Raw genomic sequence first — 9,084 nt, 5'->3', positions numbered from 1 at the left:
TTCGCAAAACAACTATGTCACCTGTAAGTATTATACTCACACACACATATAAAGAGAGAGAGAGAGAGAGAGAGAGAGAGAGAGAGAGAGAGAGAGAGAGAGAGAGAGAGAGAGAGAGAGAGAGAGAGATGCATATTATGTATATAAAATATATACTAATATACTGTATAGGATATTACATGCTGTAGGTTCAAGATATCTTAAATGTGACAAAGATACAAAAGTCAGTTAAAGGGCAAGTATCAATCGTAAACTATCATTGCTATATACAATAAGTTTAAAATAATGACTCCGTGTTTTATTGTGTTTTATATCTAAAACATACAAGCACCAAAAACATTAAACAAGACAAAAAAAAAGGTGGTTTGCGATGGCCGGGAATCGAACCCGGGTCAACTGCTTGGAAGGCAGCTATGCTAACCACTATACCACCATCGCATGAGAAATGTTTGAATTATTGATTCAATAGAAACAAAATTTTCGTTGATGGCAACACTACTCGACAATTTTATCGTATATGTTAAATAATTGGACTTCTTTTAAAGGCTTACAACTTATGCAATTTAAACCAAAAACTTTGCTCCCCAAAAGACATAGTTGTGTTCCAAGTTTATAACCTATCAGCAAACTAGACAGAAACGTGAATGAATATCTACAATCATCAGTGGCTATGTATAAAAAAAACATTATATATATATATATATATATATATATATATATATATATATATATATATATATATATATATATATATATATATATATATATATATGAGAGAGAGAGAGAGAGAGAGAGAGAGAGAGAGAGAGAGAGAGAGAGAGAGAGAGAGAGAGAGAGAGAGAGAGAATTTAAATTTTAAATTGATTCGTTACTGGTTTATATTCAACTGCATAACACGTACGCTCTTTCGGATTCAAGACTAAATTCGTAATATTAATGCTATTGTACACCGTATACTTGGTTCAAGTTCAGATGGGTTAAGTTTCAATGAAGGGCAGAGTTCAGAGACCCAAATCTTAGCTACAAATCTAATCCATATACGATATTCTATCAGATAGCCACTCGTTTATCAAAAGTCTTCTATCTTAAAGCAGAAAAAAAAACTGCCAATAAATTATTCATCAGTTCCTTTAGTCAAGAATTATTTTCATTGTGAGTAATTTTCCTTTTCAAACATCTATCTTTAGCAAATTCTTTTTGCTAAAGGGAACGATCACCCTATGTTGAAAGCGTTCGGGCATATTGTAAAAAATACATGGTTTGATAATGCTCGTGTATAATTAAATAAAATTAATTGATTGTGTTCAAAGTACAGTATATCACTAAAAAAATATGGTGTAAACCTCCTATGCGTTATACACTCATACACTTACAGTATAGCATAGAGACAGAACAGACAATTATTCAAGTAAAAAATGAATGTCTATAAAAACAGGCCTACGATAAGGTTTTGTGTACGAAGCAAATTTTTTAAGAATATCATAAGGTGCTACTTATTCTACCGATCGAAATTCTTACTTTTATAACAAGCTGCACACTTCTATTCTACCTAAGATACGACATTCACACGAAATTTTCTTTATTCAAATATATTCCATTCACCATTTTACTCTTATGGTTTCACTTACATCTTGAAGGAATTTCTTTTATATCTCACTACGAATCATGTGTTTTTTATGAGCAATTATATTAACAGTTTCTTTGAAGCCTTGAAAAAGAGACGAAGCCAGTGAACCTCACTTCTGTGAAAACACACATGAATACTTTCTCTCTTTGTCTATCTAGAAATATATCATGATAGAGAACTAGCATGATCTACAAACCATTGAATAACACTTTTGCATATCCTTCCCATAACCATATTGTACAAACTGACAAAATATGCATTTCAAAATCGATAATTTTGCAATATGTCAAAAATTCTCGTTCATATTCCTTACGGCCTGTTGGTCTAGGGGTATGATTCCTGCTTTGGGTGCAGGAGGTCCCGGGTTCAAATCCCGGACAGGCCCGATATTTTCGTCCTGCAGTGAACTAGTATTTTGATAAGCGTATTGATTTTGTTTTGGAGCCATACAGAATTTCACAGGTGGCTGGGAAGCCATTCACTCCCTCACCAGTTACTAGGAGAGCCCCTCAAAGGGCATAGAATTTCACAGGGGCCTGGGAAACCATTAAGTCCCCAAAAAGTTACTAACGCCCTTAAGTTACAAAATGCGGGGGGTTGGATTGGAAGAAAAGAAGTGGGAACCAAGGTATAGGAAAAGGCTAAAAAGTGAATACAGCTGGAGACCGTCACAACGCTGAAAGACTTGTCAAGGAGCTCCTGCAGCACCAATTCTTCTATTAAGTGGTAAGCACGGCTGCCTTCCTTTAGAAGGACTTTACTTTGGCTTTGAGGTAGACTGTAGTCCCAATTGGCTAACATCGCTTTGACCCCGGTAGCCTATGTACATGAGATGTACTATTCACCAACGTCTTTCTCCTACCATCAACTTTAGGGAGATTACATTGATGAATCTCATCCCAGAGATGGCAATATTGTACTTTGGTTTGTTAATTAAAAGGCTACATTACTTCGTTTTCTATAACTAATGCATAAGTTTTTCATATATACAATGTACACCGGTAGGTCTTACGTATAAAATTTACACTTATAAATCTTTCCTTTACATAACATCTCCTGTGCATTTAGTCACTAAAATAATACCTTAATTTTACAAGCTCGAAATAATAATCAACTAATTCTTGCATATCAATTTGTCTGTGGGGGAATAAATTCTTGAATTCTCTTATACACGCAGCATCAATGAGACCTTATATCAAAGAGATTCGCTCTCTCGCTTCCCTAACCATTCTCTCTAAAACATACTAACTCTATTCGACATTTTCTCTTTAATTAGTTATCTTCCATGAACACTTAATAAGCCTAACGCTCTTATCCTGCCGATACTCAAGGTTAAGCCTTCCAATAATGTACATTTCCCATCACAAAATGTCCCCTAGTTGCTTGGTTCCTCAAACAACTAACAGGCTACGTTAGCCCAACTACTTCACAACTTCTGAATGAGTTTGATTACATGCCAGCCAACAATGATTACAAGTTTATAATGATTAATGTCAATAAGAATTCAGATGAATGAACTCACACTTTCTCTATCTTTCTCAAGTCCAGTTTCTACTACTTGTTCCAAAACAGCACACTCCTTTCTCTATTTATGAAGCATGAAATAAGCTACCGGTGCATACTTTGACATTCTTCAACCTCTGAATAACGAGATTTAGGATACCCTACAAATCTATCACAATAACCATTAACCATTAACATTTCTGAGTCAATCAATTGCCAAATTAATCAAGCATTCTACAATTTCTCAGCTGTCAGGTCATTGTTTTTTTTTTTTGTTATTTTTTTTTGCCTAGAAAAGTACTATTGAAGCCCAAGAGAGTAAAGCTGGGATAACACTGGGCTTTTTTTTCGCCTGCAGCAAGCTGTTGCTGCCCAAAATGGAAAACACGAGAGCTTGTTGCTCGAGATATTGGCTTCCCAACTGCACGGGAAGCAGCGAGCACAAACCGCGAGCATGACTTCCGATGTAAACAACCAAGATGGCTGCTGCAGATAGGACATGCTCTTTCTTGCCAATCTTGAATCCAACAAGCTTCAAGAGATAATCAAAATCTGCTTTGTTCACCCTGTGGTAGTTATAATTCTTCAATGCACGTAATATACCGATAAAACATATTACTGCAACAGTTAGAAAATTTCTGGGTGCCATGATGATGTTAGCTGATCGATTTTGTTTACACTTTTTCCTATTTGCTCCTCAAACAGTGAGATCGTAGTGTGACGCTACATCAGTTTTGCTCATTATCATCAGCTGGAGGTTGGCGAAAACCTCGAGCAAGAAATGACTAGTGTGATTCCAGCATAAGAGGGTTGTAGTTTTGAGCATCGAAGGGATTTGGCAGGAGACAGGTTGTAGTCGCTGCTGGTGCAGATTCTAGTGGCAAAAGCAAATAATCAAGTCTTTGGCTGGTGTGGTGAAAGGTATCATGTAAGCACCCCCATGTTTAATACTGTAACTTGTTTCTCAACAACAACAAAATTCAGTCCTATTGTTACTGAAGTAATCTACTTTTTGCTTTTTTCCTCAGGTCATCTCAATGCCATAAATATTTTTTACTTCCCTCTTCACTTTTCTTACCATTGTCTCCAAAGGTCTACCCCAAGGACGTCCCTTTAGCAGTCAACTCTAGTTCTTTCCACTACCATTTTCCTTTTTCTGGTAGAATTGCCCAATAAACAAGCAGTTGATTCCCTCCCAGTTGGGTCTAAACAATTAATTTTGTAGACTATTGTACAGTTACTTAAACCCTAATATATTTCTAATTATTTTATTTGAAAATACATCCAATTCCCAATCCATAACAACTGAATGATACCCTGGCATGGGCCCCTATATCCATATCAGTCTAACCAGTCTATAATATTCATATTTTACTATGCACCGACAGTATTAGTGTTAAATAATTTTAATACTCCGAATGTCCCTGTCATTTTTTTTATTCTCTCCTACCTTTTTTCAAGGAAATCATGCATAAACACGCTAAACTTTCAACCATTCTTTCAAATCCTACCTGCAATAACACAGATTCTGGGGATCCCTACATCCTAATTAATGATTTCTACTTACACTATTGTTGATATTATTATTATTATTATTACTAATATCATTAATACTAGTTGAACTACTGCCCTAATTGGAAAAATGTTGCTAGCCCAAGGGTTCCAACAGGGAAAATAGCAGAGTGAGAAAAGGAAATACAGAAACAGATGGAATAGTGTGTCTCAGTGGACTTTAAAGCAAGAGAACTCTACCCCAAGACAGTGGAAGATCATGGTACAGAGGCTATGGCACTACCCTAGGCTACAGAACAACAGTTTGGTTTTGGAGTGCCCTTCTCGTAGAAGATCTGCACACCAAAGCTAAAGTCTCTCTTCTACCCTTACCAAGTGGAGAGTAGCCACTGAACAATTACAGTGAAGTGATGAAGAATTTTTCAGTTATTTTACATTAGTGTTGTCTGGTGTGTACGATACGAGGAGAATGTGTAAAGAGCAGGTTAGACTATTCGGTGCATGTGTGTAAGCAAATGATAAATTAGCCGTAACTAGAGAGGAATCCAATATATCATCTGGTCCTCAACGAATCCAATAAGTCTCTACCAATAGTATCTCAAAGGATGGCTGGTGCCTTGGCCAAAAAACTTCATATTTGTAATGAGTTAAAACCCAGTTGTACTTTACCTCTCTGCCGTACCAAACAATCAATTGTAATATCATTTGCAATAGCAAAAAAAATTATATATCAAATCAATCTTATCAGCCTTGTCCAGCCACCTGGCATGTAGGGGATGTAGACACATCAGTGCCATAGGCATCACTTAGGTCTTTGCAACATTCTTTTGGCCCCTTTCTGCAATAACATTTTAGCCTTTTATATACCTTCGTATGTGCTCCTTTCCATCCATCTCGCCTCTCAATTCCTTATCATAGACTTATTAATGCAACAACTGGGTTTTCCCCCCAGTTGCAAATGGTGCTAAATAGCACCAGGGGCCTAGTGGCCCAAACTCATAAATTCAATCCAATCTAACAGCTTCTTGTTTTCTTTCTCATTAATACCCACTTTTCTTGTTGATAAAACCGTTCGCATAAAAAAAATTCTATAAATAAAAGATGTGAGAAATTCAATCCTGCATTGCACGAGCTCAAAATTCTTACAGATCATTCAATTTTCCCTCATCCATAATTTTACAATTGTCTGTATGTCATTTAAACAACATTAATCTAGAAAAAATAAACTCACATCACGGTCCTTCATAACCCTGAATTAAAACACTAAAAACACCTATTCTATTTAATCAACAAAAACCAAACAGGGCATATAGATATTGTTAGTTCGTTCCATTAAATATTTATCAGTGAATATCAAATGACGTCAACTTCATCAACCCTTGTTGAATTCTTAACTGCTGGCTCTAATCTAATAGAATCTATCAATCACCCATTTTTAGCAGGCGTTTATGCTTATTCAGTGGCTACTTTCCTCTTGGTAAGGGTAGAAGAGAGACTAGTTATGGTAAGCAGCTATTCTAGGAGACTCCAAAATAAAACCACTACTCTTTAGTCTTGGGTAGTGTCATAGCCTCTGTACCATGATCTTCCATTGTCTTGGGTTCTCTTGCTTCAGGGTACATTCGGTCATACTATTCTATCTTATTTCTCTTCCTTTTGTTTTCTGAAGTTTTTATAATTTAAATATGAAAGATCTAATTAAATGTTGTTACGGTTCTTAAAATATTTTATTTTCAACGTCGTTGCTTCTCTTGTAGCTTATACTGTATATTTCCTTGTTTCCTTTCCTCACTAGGCTATTTTTTCCTATTGGAGCCCTAAGGCTTATAGCATCTTGCTTTCCCAACCGGGGTTGTAGCTTAGCTTATAATAATAATAATAATAATAATAATAATAATAATAATGACAATAATAATAATAATAATAATAATAATAATAAATTAAATAAATTTTGAAAGATGTCAGGGCATCTTATCATATGGTTTTTCATTGTCTGATAACCATACTAAAATCATCTATTGCTCCAGTACATGCTCAAACTGCATTTACAGTAACATTTTCGCACTTAGACTCTTCAACTTGTGTCTACCTCATCCTTGAATTCAACCATATAATGACCAGATATATCTCTAATTTTTTTATGTTCACATATATCATCACTATTACTAGCCAAGCTATAACCCTAGTTGGAAAAGTAGAATGCTATAAGGCCAAAGGCTCCAACAGGGAAAAATAGCCTAGTGAGGAAAGGAAATAAGGAAATACATAAACTACATGAAAATAAATTTTAAAAAAATTAAAATAGTTTAAGAGCAGATACAACATTAAAACCATAAAATATTTTAAGGCCAGTATCAACATTAAAACATCTTTCACATATAAACTATATAGAGATATTTATGTCAGCCTGTTCAACATAAAAACATTTACTGAGTTATATATATATATATATATATATATATATATATATATATAAATATATATATATATATATATATATATATATATATGTATATATACTGTATATATGTATATATATATATATATATTATATATATGTATGTATATATGTATATATATATTGTATACATGTATATATATATATATATATGTGTGTGTGTGTGTGTGTGTATTCTGGCCATTCTTTGCATTCAGATCTTCCCTGACTGTACCATCCTGTACGTAAGTATGCAGTTAATTCTAACAGTCTTGTCTTCTCCACTATAAGGCTCAACACTAAAATATATTCCTGAAGTTTTATTCCAGCTGCGATCAGACTGTGGAATGACCTTCCTAATCAAGCGGTTGCATCGGTGAAACTTTTGTCAATGTTTTCAAGTTAATCAGGTTGACATGATTCACTTTTCATATTTCATATATATGTCAGATCTATTTCAAAGTTGTTTATAATCTTAAAAGTATTTTATATTGTTTTACTATTACTACTCATATATAGTTTATTTCCTTTTTCCTTTCCTCACTGGGCTATTTTCCCTGCTTTTCCAACTATAGGGATGTAGCTTAGCTGATAAAATTAATGATAATAATAATAACAAGATCAATCAGATATTTCTGACTTGATGGAGTCGTCCAATGCCTAAGATCTATCTGTGGCAGAAATTTCGTCAAAATCCGTCAATTTGTTTTGACGTTATCTTTAAAATGCCAAAAAATAGAAATCCGGATCCAGATTATCTCCAAAATTTAATGGGATCTAAGATCTATTGAAAATTTCGTCAAAATCCATCGAGTAGTTTCGACGTAATCCTGTTCTTTAAAATTGTGAAAAATGCAAATCCAGATCTAGAATCCGGATCCGGATTATCTCCAAAATTTAATGGAGTCGTCTATGATCTAAGATCTATTTGTGGTGAAAATTTCGCCAAAATCCATCTAGTAGTTTTGACGTAATCCTGTTCTTTAAAATTGTGAAAATTTCAAATCCCGATCTAGAATACGGACGGATCCGGATTATCTCCAAAATTTAATGGGGTCGCCCATGACTTATAATTTAAGATCTATTTGGGATGAAAATTTCGTCAAAATCCATCGAGTAGTTTTGACGTAATCCTGATCTTTAAAATTGTGAAAAAATGTAAATCCAGATCTAGCATCCGGATCCGGATTATCTCCAAATTTAATGGGGTCGTCTATGATCTAAGATCTATTTGTGATGAAAATTTCGTCAAAATCCATCGAGTAGTTTTGACGTAATCCTGATCTTTATAATTGTGAAAAATGCAAATCCAGATCTAGAATCCGGATCCGGATTATCTCCAAAATTTAATGGGGTCGTCTATGATCTAAGATCTATTTGTGATGAAAATTTCGTCAAAATCCATCGAGTAGTTTTGTCGTAATCGTGACCACTCTGAAATTAATAACATTTTCATCTTTGGTGTTAAATAAGTAGATTAGAAAAATATATTTTTTTTAAATATATAAAGAAAAAGGTCAAGAAAAAAGTAAGAAAAAATCAGTAAATGATAGGATACTGTATAAAAGATAAAAAAGAAAATTAAAAGATACTGTATAAAGGAATAAAATTAAATATAAAGAAAATAATAACGGTTAAATTCAATTTTCTTATCTGGCGAAAACGGGACGCTTCTAAATACTGGGATTTATGCTTATCCACGTATACACTTAGTGACGTAGTAAACATAAGAACCCAAGGCATAAGACCACAGAGCCCGAAAGCCTTTCACTAAAGAATCATATAAATTGTTCCACTGGGCCTGTCCGGGATTTGAACCCGGGACCTCTCGCACCCGAAGCGAGAATCATACCCCTAGACCAACAGGCCGGTGATAATATCGATATAGAATTTATTATTAGATTTAGAGCTTAAGCAGGTAATGCACCTACATAACTTTGTAGTGTTGTTTTGAAAATGTTCAGTAAGTAATGCAATTGCAAGAGGAATCTCATATCAATATTTT

At 34.3% G+C, this 9,084-nt stretch overlaps 2 non-coding genes across 2 annotated transcripts; both read right to left on the bottom strand.

Annotated features, from left to right (window-relative positions):
• Positions 1-366: 366 nt before the first annotated feature.
• On the bottom strand, positions 367-438 carry TRNAG-UCC (transfer RNA glycine (anticodon UCC)). The gene has a single exon. It is a non-coding gene; the product is annotated as a tRNA-Gly (tRNA).
• Positions 439-8,876: 8,438 nt separating this feature from the next.
• On the bottom strand, positions 8,877-8,948 carry TRNAP-CGG (transfer RNA proline (anticodon CGG)). The gene has a single exon. It is a non-coding gene; the product is annotated as a tRNA-Pro (tRNA).
• Between the last annotated feature and the right edge of the window lie 136 nt (positions 8,949-9,084).

This window comes from Palaemon carinicauda, chromosome 5, assembly GCF_036898095.1.
Source record: "Palaemon carinicauda isolate YSFRI2023 chromosome 5, ASM3689809v2, whole genome shotgun sequence".
In the NCBI taxonomy this organism is placed as follows: Eukaryota; Metazoa; Arthropoda; class Malacostraca; order Decapoda; family Palaemonidae; genus Palaemon; species Palaemon carinicauda.
Note: the sequence above shows the minus strand (reverse complement) of the source record. Positions and strands in the feature narration are given on the sequence as shown.